Source organism: Panicum hallii, chromosome 1, assembly GCF_002211085.1.
Source record: "Panicum hallii strain FIL2 chromosome 1, PHallii_v3.1, whole genome shotgun sequence".
Classification (NCBI taxonomy): Eukaryota; Viridiplantae; Streptophyta; class Magnoliopsida; order Poales; family Poaceae; genus Panicum; species Panicum hallii.
In genome coordinates, this window is record NC_038042.1 from 4,056,556 (window position 1) to 4,072,481 (window position 15,926).

The window sequence follows — 15,926 nt, forward strand, 5'->3', positions numbered from 1 at the left end:
TAGAGATATATCTTTATTCATTTACATAGCACGCGTTTATCACCTCCTCCCATTATTAACATGACACGAACTTCTGGGTTCTACGTTCCTGTAGCAACGGTCATCTTACCTTGTTTGCCTGCTTTCTGCCATTCATGCAATTTCGGTAAAATTGCAGATGTTAGACAATGTAGACGAGGTACATTCATGCAATTTCGGTAAAATTGGTGTGATCGGGGTCTATTAGGGGGTGGGGGTTGCAATTCGGATTTGTTCTGGTGTTTGTTTTGGATTGGGGGTTGAATTGGTCTGGGATCGCAGGAGATTGAAGACGTGGGGTCTTGAGGCGCACATCGACGCACTCCGAGCTCTCATGCGCGAAACATCCCCTGGTAGCCCCCCACCAGGGGACGCCACTCAGCAGGTAATCTGAAGCGCCGTGAGCGGCTCGAGCAGAGGGCTGCTACTGAGTTCTACCTGGCTGTTCTGAGGATGAAGCGTGATGTCCTCACTGAGATGCGCAACAACCTTGTGGAGGGGACCGCAGAGCTGGAGATGAACTTCCTCTCACAGCCCACCTATCTTGGATGCGGCGCCGTAGAGTACGTCAAGTTCGAGGACATGCCCATGCTGCCAGGTGAGTGACGGGTGAATAAAGTTTTAGAATTCCATTTGTAGTTACGGTTTATTAGAAAATTGTTGATTCTAATCTTGTTTTTTATAATGATCAGAAACCACATAGGACCCGGAAGGAGGAGTTTTGACAACTTACACCATGTTTGAATGCCTTTCCTTGCTAGCAGGTGAGTGATTGGTAAATAAATAGCTCTAGAATTCCAGTGGCAGTTACGAGTTATTAGAAACATGTCGATTATAATTTTGTTTTACAGCAATGGCAGAGGACCCCTACATTGGCGAAGTTATGTGTTGGCTTTCTGAAGACCGTTTACTTTGCTAGCAGAAACAGTTTTTGTTTTCTAGGCATTTTGCAGTTCGCCTAACTGAACAGCCTGCTAGTTTTCTAGGTGTCTGATCGTTTTTCCTTGGATTTTAGTGGTGGCTCTCCGTACTCTTTTTTCTGTTAGGCGTGCTGGTGTTCACCACGTGATATCAGCCCTCTATGCTTTGAACTCCTATGAATTTGTTGCTTCAAGTAATGAGATTAGGGCTCTTGGCCCGTTGGGTTGGGGAAAAAATTGTTTTGCATATAGTATTTTAACTTTCTGAATGCATGGCCATATGTGTCAGTATTGAATAGCATAGGTAGAAATCGTGTACAGTGCCATTGGCATTATTGTGCCATGTGTCCTTCGTTTCACTTCCGCTTTTCGTTTAGCCATTCCACTAGGTCTTCATTTACGTGGAATCTGAGAGCATATAGACAGGTAGGCTCATTCCACGCTCTGTTTCAGGTTCAGCTCAAATCGACCTTACCGTGAGAATATAGGATTCACATTTCATCGATGAGCAATGCAATGCTTTGATCTATAAGCATTTCTGCAGAGGCCTATCTAGCTTGCTCAATGGTGAGCAGCAGCCTGGCGGTTCATCTGACTTGGAAGTGAACAAATCTGAGTACAAGCAAAAGAATACCTCCAGGCAACAGCTGACCGGAAGGTGGTGACCAGACTGACCACGACTAGTATTAGAGTCAGCGTCCTTGCTCACGTATAGTCAGAGCTGACTATGTTGTAGCTTGCAACAAAACTGGGCGCGCAGAATGAGAACGCAAACTTTTAGAATTTAGATACGCACTTTACCTAGAGATATATCTTTATTCATTTACATAGCACGCGTTTATCACCTCCTCCCTTTATTAACATGACACGAACTTCTGGGTTCCACGTTCCTGTAGCAACGGTCATCTTACCTTGTTTGCCTGCTTTCTGCCATTCATGCAATTTCGGTAAAATTGCAGATGTTAGACAATGTAGACGAGGTACATTCATGCAATTTCGGTAAAATTGGTGTGATCGGGGTCTATTAGGGGGTGGGGGTTGCAATTCGGATTTGTTCTGGTGTTTGTTTTGGATTGGGGGTTGAATTGGTCTGGGATCGCAGGAGATTGAAGACGTGGGGTCTTGAGGCGCACATCGACGCACTCCGAGCTCTCATGCGCGAAACATCCCCTGGTAGCCCCCCCACCAGGGGACGCCACTCAGCAGGTAATCTGAAGCGCCGTGAGCGGCTCGAGCAGAGGGCTGCTACTGAGTTCTACCTGGCTGTTCTGAGGATGAAGCGTGATGTCCTCACTGAGATGCACAACAACCTTGTGGAGGGGACCGCAGAGCTGGAGATGAACTTCCTCTCACAGCCCACCTATCTTGGATGCGGCGCCGTAGAGTACGTCAAGTTCGAGGACATGCCCATGCTGCCAGGTGAGTGACGGGTGAATAAAGTTTTAGAATTCCATTTGTAGTTACGGTTTATTAGAAAATTGTTGATTCTAATCTTGTTTTTTATAATGATCAGAAACCACATAGGACCCGGAAGGAGGAGTTTTGACAACTTACACCATGTTTGAATGCCTTTCCTTGCTAGCAGGTGAGTGACTGGTAAATAAATAGCTCTAGAATTCCAGTGGCAGTTACGAGTTATTAGAAACATGTCGATTATAATTTTGTTTTACAGCAATGGCAGAGGACCCCTACATTGGCGAAGTTATGTGTTGGCTTTCTGAAGACCGTTTACTTTGCTAGCAGAAACAGTTTTTGTTTTCTAGGCATTTTGCAGTTCGCCTAACTGAACAGCCTGCTAGTTTTCTAGGTGTCTGATCGTTTTTCCTTGGATTTTAGTGGTGGCTCTCCGTACTCTTTTTTCTGTTAGGCGTGCTGGTGTTCACCACGTGATATCAGCCCTCTGTGCTTTGAACTCCTATGAATTTGTTGCTTCAAGTAATGAGATTAGGGCTCTTGGCCTGTTGGGTTGGGGAAAAAATTGTTTTGCATATAGTATTTTAACTTTCTGAATGCATGGCCATATCTGTCAGTATTGAATAGCATAGGTAGAAATCGTGTACAGTGCCATTGGCATTATTGTGCCATGTGTCCTTCGTTTCACTTCCGCTTTTCGTTTAGCCATTCCACTAGGTCTTCATTTACGTGGAATCTGAGAGCATATAGAGAGGTAGGCTCATTCCACGCTCTGTTTCAGGTTCAGCTCAAATCGACCTTACCGTGAGAATATAGGATTCACATTTCATCAATGAGCAATGCAATGCTTTGATCTATAAGCATTTCTGAAGAGGCCTATCTAGCTTGCTCAATGGTGAGCAGCAGCCCGGCGGTTCATCTGACTTGGAAGTGAACAAATCTGAGTACAAGCAAAAGAATACCTCCAGGCAACAGCTGACCGGAAGGTGGTGACCAGACTGACCACGACTAGTATTAGAGTCAGCGTCCTTGCTCACGTATAGTCAGAGCTGACTATGTTGTAGCTTGCAACAAAACTGGGCGCGCAGAATGAGAACGCAAACTTTTAGAATTTAGATACGCACTTTACCTAGAGATATATCTTTATTCATTTACATAGCACGCGTTTATCAACCTCCTCCCTTTATTAACATGACACGAACTTCTGGGTTCCACGTTCCTGTAGCAACGGTCATCTTACCTTGTTTGCCTGCTTTCTGCCATTCATGCAATTTCGGTAAAATTGCAGATGTTAGACAATGTAGACGAGGTACATTCATGCAATTTCGGTAAAATTGGTGTGATCGGGGTCTATTAGGGGGTGGGGGTTGCAATTCGGATTTGTTCTGGTGTTTGTTTTGGATTGGGGGTTGAATTGGTCTGGGATCGCAGGAGATTGAAGACGTGGGGTCTTGAGGCGCACATCGACGCACTCCGAGCTCTCATGCGCGAAACATCCCCTGGCAGCCCCCCACCAGGGGACGCCGCTCAGCAGGTAATCTGAAGCGCCGTGAGTGGCTCGAGCAGAGGGCTGCTACTGAGTTCTACCTGGCTGTTCTGAGGATGAAGCGTGATGTCCTCACTGAGATGCGCAACAACCTTGTGGAGGGGACCGCAGAGCTGGAGATGAACTTCCTCTCACAGCCCACCTATCTTGGATGCGGCGCCGTAGAGCACGTCAAGTTCGAGGACATGCCCATGCTGCCAGGTGAGTAACGGGTGAATAAATTTTTAGAATTCCATTTGTAGTTACGGTTTATTAGAAAATTGTTGATTCTAATCTTGTTTTTTATAATGATCAGAAACCACAGAGGACCCGGAAAGAGGAGTTTTGACAACTTACACCATGTTTGAATGACTTTCCTTGCTAGCAGGTGAGTGACTGGTAAATAAATAGCTCTAGAATTCCAGTGGCAGTTACGAGTTATTAGAAACATGTCGATTATAATTTTGTTTTACAGCAATGGCAGAGGACCCCTACATTGGCGAAGTTATGTGTTGGCTTTCTGAAGACCGTTTACTTTGCTAGCAGAAACAGTTTTTGTTTTCTAGGCATTTTGCAGTTCGCCTAACTGAACAGCCTGCTAGTTTTCTGGGTGTCTGATCGATTTTCCTTGGATTTTAGTGGTGGCTCTCCGTACTCTTTTTTCTGTTAGGTGTGCTGGTGTTCACCACGTGATATCAGCCCTCTGTGCTTTGGACTCCTGTTGAAAACGGAGGTGGCCCTAATCACCCACTTGAAGGTGGATCTATACCTAGGAACACCCACTCACTCTGTAGTGGACAGCTTTATAATTTCTAATTACTTAGTGCCTTTTGGTTCTTTTTGGCTGCAGGGCCGACCTTCTAGCTCCTGGGTGGCAGAGCCAACCTACAGATGGAGCTTGGACCGTTGTGATCCCGGGGGCAAAGCCAACCTTCGATAGACCACGATCCATGCACTAAATAGTTAGAAACTATAGAAGCAGATTGGGAGACCAACTCTTTTGAACAACACTTTATTACACGAACAACAATATTACACGAGAGTGTGAACACTTCTTAAGTGGCTATCCTAGCACTCATTCACACACTCACCTAGCACTACAACCCCAGCGCTCTCTAATGCTTGTGGCTTGTATGTGTTGTTGCCTCTTAGGTTACTAGGGGAGGGAGAGGGGGTTCTCGTATATATAGACCATGGCGACACATATGGTGATGACATGTGTCCCCTGCTCCAGAATCTTTCTAGATATTTTCTACTTTACCATAGAACAAAAGATATTCTAAAGTATTCCTACATATTTTTTTCACTTGCCATATAAGATAAATGACTCTAAAACTTTCCATAAATATTTATATCTATGGTAATATCTTCACCTTCAAAATATCTTCTTTCTTGCATGGTCAAGAGTAATCTAGAAGATTGACTTGCTTTCTTTCAATAACTCTTATGAATTTGTTGCTTCAAGTAATGAGATTAAGGCTCTTGGCCCGTTGGGTTGGGGAAAAAACTATTTTGCATATAGTATTTTAACTTTCTGAATGCATGGCCATATCTGTCAGTATTCAATAGCATAGGTAGAAATTGTGTACAGTGCCAATGGTATTATTGTGCCATGTGTCCTTCGTTTCACTTTCGCTTTTCATTTAGCCATTCCACTAGGTCTTCATTTACGTGGAATCTGAGAGCATATAGAGAGGTAGGCTCATTCCACGCTCTGTTTTAGGTTCAGCTCAAATCGACCTTACCGTGAGAATATAGGATTCACATTTCATCGATGAGCAATGCAATGCTTTGATCTATCTGCAGAGACCTATCAAGCTTGCTCAATGGTGAGCAGCAGCCTGGCGGTTCATCTGACTTGGAAGTGAACAAATCTGAGTACAAGCAAAAGAATACCTCCAGGCAACAACTGACCGGAAGATGGTGACCAGACTGACCACGAGTAGTACTAGAGTCAGCGTCCTTGCTCACGCATAGTCAGAGCTGACTATGTTGTAGCTTGCAACAAAACTAGGCGCACAGAATGAGAACGCAAACTTTTAGAATTTAGATACGCACTTTACCTAGAGATATATCTTTATTCATTTACATAGCACGCGTTTATCAACCTCCTCCCTTTATTAACATGACACGAACTTGTGGGTTCCACGTTCCTGTAACAACGGTCATCTTGCCTCGTTAGCCGACTTTCTACCATTCATACAGGCATTGTATCATCACTTCTATCGGTAGAGGCGATATCATTTACATGTAAATAATCCAATAAAACATGGTGATGAAACCTAGGGTTTTCATCACAGAGAATAAAGTGACAGGTGGTCATAGAACCCTACTGCAATGCCTGCGCCATGGTTGAGCGATGAGAGAGTTGTTGCTCATACAGGGACCTGAATATCTTATATTTTGCATCGTGGTATTTCTTCACTCTAGGATCCGACGACGGATTTACAACCTGCAAATAAATATATCCAAATTATAACTAGCAGTAAAGACGGAAGATCCAAGTTAAGAATTTATGTATGTTTAGTGGCCAGTATAGAGCACAGCTGAAGGAATATTGGGAAATACCTTCCCTGCTGCCTTAAGCGCTTTCATTGCATCATGAACAACAGGAAACTTCTTGCCAGCAACAGCACCAAGAACAGCAGCGCCCAAAAGCACAGGCTCGTTCTCTCTAGGAAGTATTATTTGGCATCCTGCACAGTACGATGCAAAAGGTGATGCCTTAAAAGAGGGAAAAAGCGGTTTCACAAAAAAAAGAGGGAAGAAGCAGTAGAGGCATGATTGCAGGAAGAAGGGACTTGCCGATAATATCTGCATGTTCTTGGATATAAACACAGTTCTTTGCAAGTCCGCCACATGCAAGAAGAGTGTTGATCTATTATATATAAAAAGGGAAATAAAACTAATCTAAGCATTAAGCTCTATGGTATCTGACAAAGTTAACCATTAAACCATTGAGAAAAAAATAATAAGTACCTTGTGTCCATGAGCATTACAGTGCTCCACGATATGACGAGTACCAAATGCTTCTCGCTTGTATCGAGTGTCAGGCCATAAATCACCCCTTTGGATTTTGGATCAGCCATGGGAGACCTGTAATAGTTTGCATTCAAGTCAAATACATTGAAAGTGTGCCGTTGGTGAAAAGTAAATTTCAACCAAAATATAGATAGTACTGTTCATGAGGGAAAGAACAAATAACATGAAGCAAGCGAATTGTATGATATGCCACCATTCTGGCATGATGTTTAGTCTCATAGAAATAAATGGTACTACTTGCAGCCTCACTTATTGTATTATGTTGCCATATTGTTCATCGGACATCTAATTGGGATTACAAAAGAAGAAAAATGTCTCACTGCAAATTTGATAAACGCATTGTATGAAAGTTAATGTAATCCAATGAGTTTTCACCAGCCGGAGAGAAACAGAAACTGTAGGGAAGGGAGAACTTTGTTCTGTGATTTTAATGTGTCCCAGAGAAAAAAAAAAGTGAAGGAGACTGAAGATAACCAACATTCTTCCTGATATTAAACAGTAAATGTGTAATGTTATTTCTTACCGATTTCCATGAAAATCTGGAAGGACATGGATGTCTTGAGTCAATGCTGAAAGAAAAGGACTATTTTTCTCATGCGACATTGAAAGCAACATCTTGTTCAGTAGTTCATATATGGATATACCTGGATAATTTGAGAAGAAAATTATGTTCCTTTACACTGTTTACAAGCAGCTAATAAGATACGGGGACTCAGAAGACATGAAACATACCGTGGAACGCGGCCAAACGAGGAGGGGATAGTATTCTTTTTAAGTAACCCGATGTGCTTTTAGCATTAGGCCACCTCCAACCTTGCTGTCGATTTCGATAGGTGATGTGGAGGTCAAATGATAAATAAAAACAGGAAAAGAATTAAGTATAGATCATGTCAGAGCATTAGGCCTCCTCCAATGGGCGACGGCATCATCAGCCCAAGCTGAGGTGGAGGAGGAAAAACCTGCAAATCTTACTGCGCTAGCGCTTGTTTCCCCGCTAGCGCATGACACGCTTATCGAAATCACAGGAGAGTGCATTTGCCGGAGTAGCAGAAGCAGAATGGCGTCGGAGAGAGGTTTTCTTTTCTTTAGTGTTTCTTGACTCCACCTAGGCTGTCGATTTCGACAGAATTGTTGGAGGCGGCCTTAATCTATTTCCAACCGTCGTTCTCTATATCCTTCATTTACAAAATTCTCTATAAGATTCTCTCCTCTATATCTCATTTCTCTCCAATAACGTTCTCTAAATCTCGTTCTCTATACATTAAACCCTATATTAGAAACATATTTTGTTTTAAATTTGTGTACGTACGTATTTATCATACCTCAAATGCTATGGACATATTTTATTTTTATTTAATTCAGTGTTTAAAATGTAAAGAAAAAATAGAGAAGAGGAGAGAGAATCTCTATATATATAGAGGAAACCTGTAGCGTTCTCTATTTTAGAGGACCATTTAGAAAACGCTGCTGGAGCAATAGAGAACGGAATCTTCTCTATATATAGGGTACAGAACGATTTAGAGGACACCGTTGGAAACAGCCTTTAGACAGGGCGCTGCAAAGACTATGAGCCTGTAGATGCATCGGGAACTGTTCGAGACCATCGCTTCTCTCCGCGCTAGTCTAGGCCTTTTTTGCCCTCTCTCACCACCACGTCAGCCAAATATGACTTCAGCCGGCGACTTCGCTATCCTGTTGGAGGTGGCCTTACAGGAGCAGATTGAAGATGGCAACACTGGTCTGAAAAAAGCTACATCACAGATACATTGAGGATCAGCTTATATGTTCCACGAACATCCAGCATTTCTGATCAGCCATCTAAATCTTCTCTGCAGAATGATGCTTGCATAATATGCCAGGAATGAAATCTAGTGGATGATTATCTAAACCTATTCATGAGTTCTGGACGGGGAAAACCATATACCTGTTCATGAATTCTGCAGGCCCGGGATCAGAGACAGAGACACAGAGACGTGGTCTCACCCAGGTCCCAGGTAGGAGGCAACGGTGACGAGAGCGGAGGCGGGGTGTGGATGGGAGCGCAGGCCGCAGGCCGTAGTGGACCAGCGCAGCACCGGCGGCGGGAGCCAAGCTGCAGGGCGGCGGGAGGGCGCGCATGCTCGATTTCGCTGCGGCAAAGGCGCCAAATCGGGGATTGGAAGTGCCGGGGTTGCGCAGATATCTAGCACCCAACTCAAGGAGTTTTGGGCATGCGAAAATACTAGAAGCCGGTTTTAGAAATTGTTGAGTCCAATTTTTCCTTATGAAACCAAAAATTAATTTTGGGAGTAGATTTTAGGCACTTTTGAAGATACTCTTATAATGTATAGGTGTTTTTCTAAAGACCTCCAAATCTAACTTCTCGAGGCGTTTTTTGAAAATACCATATATAACTTTTCCTTCATTGAAGATCTCAGCGTTAATCATTTGAAGCGTTGTAAAATACTTTGTATTGGCATCTCTTCTATAGTCTCACACAACACCTCCAGGCCACCAGAATGGCGCCCCGTGTTTTTCCGTACGGCGTTGCCGGCAAGATGTAGATGATGCATCCGGTCCCCATGGAATCAAGCTATGCTCTACCTATCTCCGCGATTTAATCCCGGTTTGTAACCCCTTTGGTCCCGGAACTAAAAATACAGGACTAAAGATCCCAGCCTTTAGTCTGGGACTAAAGGGTCCGTGGCACTAGAAGAATTTTGTGCCTCGCAGCCTCGCAGAACTTGAACTCAAAACTTCTTACTTCGTGCATAGCTTTCTTACCATCCAACCTACACAACACATATAACTCTAGTTAAATTGTTTTCTTTTAAACTAACTCATGCAGAATCCTTTAGTCTGGTTTGACAACACCAACCGGAACTAAAGGTGGTCCTATTATCAACCCGGACTAAAGGACCCTTTAGTCCCGGTTGGAGCCACCAACCGGGACTAAAAATAGACTTTTAGTTTCGGTTGGTGGCTTCCACCGAGATTAAATAGCTCCCCGCCCGTAGCCGTTGGACCAGAAACTAATATCTAGATTAGTTCCGGATCCAACTGTGGTCCGGACAAATGCTAAAGATCGACGTGGTATTCTGTAGTAGTGAGCTACCGGCGATGAGACAGCGACTTCGATCGCGGGGAGCATACCGCTATTGACACTGGCGGAGCATGACTTGAAATAGGGGGAGGGGACAAATTGTCCATTGATAATGAACAACTACATAAGTGCTAGATTAAAAAGATTGTTATTGGCTCATGGCTCTAAATATACTCTTAAATCTCTACTAGTTTTGCTAAACGAAGGAGGACCGGTGCCCAGCATGGCCTCCATTAGGCTCCGCTAGCTGCTCAACCTGGGTAGCTACCAAGTTTCATTAGCACCATCTTTTTGTTTCATTCGATGCCTTGCTTTAAACCGTATACAAACTATCAGAACCAAACTAGCTAACCTACCGTCACACTGTGGTTTGCAAAACTACCTAAGAACATCTCCAATAGATACCTTATCCCAATGATGGCAATAGATAGGTACCCGCAGGTTTCGTACCCGATGGGTGAGGGTGTGTATATGAATTTTTACCTACGGGTACGGGTATAGAATTTTACCTACGGGTAGATGATGGGTAATATTTTTATCCATGGGTACCCGTTGGGTTACTCGAAATGTAAAAAATCCACTAGACTAGATAGATACAACCTAGCTCATCAAAAACCCTAGCTCCCATCGCCCTTATCCACAAACTCCACTCTCCTCTCCCCCACCCCCCTCCCCCATCCATTCAGCCCCCGCCCCAAACCCTCAAAGCCACACGCCCGCAGCCTCGCACGGTGCACAACCCCGGTCACCGCCTTTGCCCCACGCCTGCACGCCGCAAGCAGCACGCCCCAGCCAGCCGCGGGTTGATCACCTACTCCGCTCTCCCTGGCTTCCGCCCACTGCACACCCCCTCTATCCTCACTCTTTCAGCCCCCGTCGCCCGTCCTCCTTGAGACCGGCCGCCACCGCTCGTCCTCCACTCCTCCTCGAGTCCGGCTGCCGCCGCCCATCCTCCATTCCTCCTCGGCTCTACCCGCCGCCGCCCGCCACCTGCTGACTTGCGGCCGTCGGTCGTCCGCTCCTTCCTCAGGGCCGACCGTCGCAAGAGCAGGGCATGCATGAGGCTGGCTGCAAGAGTGTCGCCTGCGCCGGACTCGGCGGTGCACCGCACACAGGATGCACGGTACACTGCTATTGATATAGTTTTCTATTACCCGACGGATACCCGATACCCGACCTATACCCGACAGGTACGGGTACGGGTAAGGAATTTTGCATGAAATGCTTAGCGGGTACGGGTATAGCTCGGGATGTCGGGTATGCTATCGAGCAGGTAAATGCCTTACCCGCATCTTACCCGACCTGTTGCTATTCCTATTCATCCCTCTCCCTAGTACTAAAAATTGATGTTTTGGTGATTGGAGGTACTCCAGCAGCTTCTCAATCCAATCCCTATTTTCTAAAAGTTTTTGATAATCACCAAAACACACCCCCCTCTCACCTAAATGAAGTGGATTCAACCCTCTACTTTATCCTTGGTGATTGGATTTTGATAGTATGCTTGAGCAACCATATCACCAAAAACATAAAAGTAGTTATTGGTAATGAAGCACTAGTACAGAACAGTCATCGGTTTTTGCTTTTAGTCCCGGCCGGTATTGGGCCCGGGACTAATGAAAGCATTATTCTCGGGTCCAACAGCTGGAGGCCGGTGGGGAGGGGGAGGGGTCTTTAGTCCCGGTTGGAGGCACCAACGGGAGTTCCGATTGCCTGATCCGGGACTAAAGGTCCATGTGTTTAGTGCCGGATTGGCAGCCCTCTGGTTGGAAAAGCGGGACTAAAAGGTTTTTCAACAGGAACTAAACGTGTTTTCTATACTAGTGAAGAGTGTGTGTTTTGGGTGTGAGGTATGAGTAATTCATTGGAGATGCTCAAAACCTGTGCTACTCAACCGACGTTGAACAGGCCTTTTCAGTTTTCACTGGTGCATGTGCATCTAATTGGATGGCTGTATCTAGCTTAGTCACATCGGATGGACCTTTCTTGTGGCTTTTGTTCGGTGTATAAAATGAGTCGAGGCTCCAAATAGTTTCAGGATAGTAAACAAATCTATATTGTGCAAAAATTCTGGGTCTCGGCAGGATTGCAAAAATTTCGATGGATTAATGGTCCCCACAATGTAACATATAAAAAAACAGAGGGAGTATAAAGAAGATTCTGTCCAAATTTGGGTCCAACACACTTCAAAGTTTGCATTAATAAGTTTAAACATCAAAATGTTAATATGTCTTGCAACAAAATAGAGATGAGTCGAAGACGCATAATTAATGTGGTACCAATGACGAATGCATTTGATTGATACACAAGTAAAAACTAAACGGAGTACATCTAGCAAATTCAACACTGCCGCAGCACAAACATTCTAGACAAGTCTGATTTGCCCCGAGGGGACGTCCTCCGCGTAGGCACGACAGTCCACTTCCATGGCTGTCTCGTCGGGCCCCGAAGAAGATGGCACCCTTACCACCTTAACAACATTGCGATGGTCTGCTTTGCAAATAAATTCAGTGGCAACTCTATGGCCATCCACGTAATGCGACCTCTCATAGCAATCGTCTGATGCAAGATTGTAACTTATTTCTAGCTCTGGGGTGATCTCCATCTTCTCGAGCGCGACGGAATTGCGAAGGATGTGAAGTGCTAGCTCCACCTGGTCTTTGTAGCCAAAAAAACCACTGATACGAACAAATTTGAGATGGGCGTGCTTGTGTGGAAGACCAATCCTTAGCTCGCCGTCCTCTTTGCAATACGGTTGATGCCAGTACATCTCCATCCACATCTAATGCAAAATACCAACACATGCATTGAAGAATGGAGTTAGTACACGCCTAAAGGTAGTACTACTATTTGTGGAATGGATAGCCATGGCCCCATAGACATAGTGCACTAAAAGTCAAAGGCATTAAGGACATATGAATTTCACAAGAATCTTATAGGAAATAGTTTTACGGCAAATGCCAGTGTTCCGAATGGGGCTAAATAATTAAACTTTAATTGTTTCGGAAGTTCTTCCCTTTGCGCATCCTATAATGATGACTTAAATTCAACGTGACCTAAGGTTTAGATATGCTATGCAAGAAAGACAGAATTATATATCCAATTTAACAGAAAATCAAATAAACTACAGCATGTCTATCCACTTCTAGCAATACCATGCTCAATAGGCAACATAATTAAATGAATCATAATCCTTGTAATTTGTTTTGTTCTTGGTATTTTTTCCACCATCAAAATAGTCATGCAAATCTGTATTTGAAAACCACAATGAAACAAACTTACATGCAACTCCAATGTTTCCAAGAAAGGAGCAATCTTCAGGAGATAAGCATAATCAAGGAAATCAGTCTTTCTGATTCCATCGTCACACATAATTAACTCCAACCTCAGATTCCGAAGATAACTAAATTTGAAAATGCCCTTCAGGTACAATAGTTCTCTGCAACAGAAATGAAAAACAAAATTGTGAAGTTGGCCTTAGCGATATATGCACATAATAGGACCGTAGGAGGACATATCCACGAACCTCTGGCTCGTAACAAAGTAAGGTCAGAGTCTCAAGACTTGGCAAAGTACTGGGAAAACCAGTGACGATGTAGGAAAGAGCAGATTGGTCAGTCACAACATCGATATTTTTCAGCCTTGGTGTTGAAGCAAATATCAACGGAACCACGTCGCCAGCGTACTTGAGTGTTGTTGGACTACAGTTCAACTCAATCTCTTGCAGTTTGGGGCAGATATGCACTACCAAGTGCTTAAACCGGTTCATAGGATGAAGCATTCGTATGCTAGTAACCATTCTACAATACGAAATCTCAAAAAACTCCAGAAGATTGCATTTGGATAGCATACACTCAACATCTTCATCTGTGATACTCACATCCACTAAGGAAAGACTCTTGAGGTTCAGAAATCCTTTGAAATCAGAAGGCAGATGCAGAGATACAGCAATAAGCTCTAGACACTGCAAGTGCAAACCATTGCTGGGGCTGAAAAACTGTGAAGTCAAATTATATGGTTCTTCTCCGACTATCCGCTTCTTTTCATATGGCAACTTTCTGAAAAATGCAACCTTAGACAAACCTGACAAATCAATAACAAACTCCTTTGCTTTCGACGCAATTGCAAAGTTAACCCATCTATCAATATGATCTGCATGCTTACTGTGCAACCTAAACTTAATTTCCATACGCTCAACCCCCGTTCCACTGTGCTGACGCAGGACTGTATTAACCCTTGTAACAAATTCGTGATCCCTAAGGAATTGATAATAACCAGTGGAGGGCTTGAAATAAGTTTTCCTCATTGTAGCTTTATTAAAAGTTAGGTTGGTGTGGCTGCACCAAACATACTTCAATTTTCTTGACAATACACTTGTCCTTATAGCGTCATTTATTGGCAGCAGCGACAATATCGTTGATAAAATATCCTATAGTAAAAAAAACAATAACATTATAACTGAAGTGTTCAACACCTACAACTAAATAAATACCACTGCAGTATATGATTAATCATATTAATTCGAGAAAACATACTGCCATATAATTAATTTCAATATGAGCTCAGCTCGCATACCATTGGGAGATCGGAAAGTGAAATTTTTTGTAGGTTTCTTCTTTTAGCAACTGTCTCATGCAGGCATTGCTCTGAATTCCTCATCATGCTCCGTTACTGTTTCCACTAACGAAGAGCTGCCCTACAAAGAATATCAAACACCACAAAAATAAGTTCACGATGAAATTGATAATCTTAAGGTCACAACTCAATATTCAGATGAGTATCCCAAATGAGTCACAAGGTAGGAAAATAGTACTACTTCTGCAGTCTTTCATGCACGCACTATTTTCATGTAATCCAACTTTATAAAGGCAAATATAGTTTGAAAGATGTTTTCTAGAAATAAATATCAGTCTTTTACTCTCGGTTAAAGGGAGAAAAAGCTGTAGCAGATGTACCATAAAGATACATAGCAGCTATTTATGCCAAAGCTATATAATTCTTTTGTATAGTAGATAACGGAGAAAACTCCGGCCTCTGCAAAAATATATATAATCATGTTACTGTTTTATGTCAACTCTGCCAAGATCTACGAGTCTAGCCCCGAACTGAAGATGGTCTCCATTGCAAGGGCATCCCATCCCATAGGGTGCAGCAAGCTGCGATTTTTCGACTCCCTGCACTACTTCCGTTAGAAAAGAACTCGAGGATTGTTCCAAGCTCTGAAGCACGAAACAAATTGGTCCTAGGATTAAGAGGGAATCCTGTCCTGTAGGGTTGTTGTGTCGCGCTTGATCAAATGCGGATACAGATAGTTTCGTAGGGTTTGGGGTGCTCCGTCTCGCACAGCAGAAGGAAAGGGGGGGGGGGCGTACCTGGTGGATGCTCGTCGCCGGCGAAGGGCTGGGCGAAGACGTGACGAGTAGCGCCGGCTCTCCCAGTCGTCGCCGGCAGGGAAGGAAGACCAAGGGAGGAAAGAGTCAGGAGACAGGGGAAATAAGAGTCAGAGGGAGGAGATGAGCCGAGCGAGCTCGATAGCATCCCGAGCTTGAGTTGGATAGCATCCCGAGCCGAGGTCGATCTGAGCCCGAGATCCCGCCCAGCCCTACGCCAAGCTCGAACTCTGTTCGTTGGATTGATCTGTCGACAACCTGATCTTACGGCAGGGCGTCGCTGCCCTGATTCGATCGGATCGTAACGCGATCGTGACTATAATAAGCTAATACAATTACACACACGGTTGCTACTTTAATTTACGCGGGCCCACGATCTGATTCTGAGTTCCTGACCTGGTCAGTGAAGAAAGAGTGGTGGACAGCACGGCGCGCGTATACTGTTCTGCTCACATGCCGGCGTGGGAAAAATCGCCGGCGGTCCCCTTTTAACTTTCCGGCCGCTCCGCCGTGATCGCGCTCGCCTTTTGATCAATGCC

At 44.2% G+C, this 15,926-nt stretch overlaps 1 long non-coding RNA gene and 1 pseudogene across 1 annotated transcript; one reads left to right on the forward strand and one right to left on the reverse strand.

Moving 5' to 3' along the window:
- The first annotated feature begins 416 nt into the window (after positions 1 to 416).
- Positions 417 to 1,321, forward strand: LOC112878885. Its single transcript, XR_003225886.1, has 3 exons — positions 417 to 616; positions 711 to 782; positions 870 to 1,321. It is a non-coding gene; the product is annotated as an uncharacterized LOC112878885 (long non-coding RNA).
- A 10,949-nt stretch (positions 1,322 to 12,270) lies between these two features.
- Positions 12,271 to 15,610, reverse strand: LOC112873315 (annotated as a pseudogene).
- Between the last annotated feature and the right edge of the window lie 316 nt (positions 15,611 to 15,926).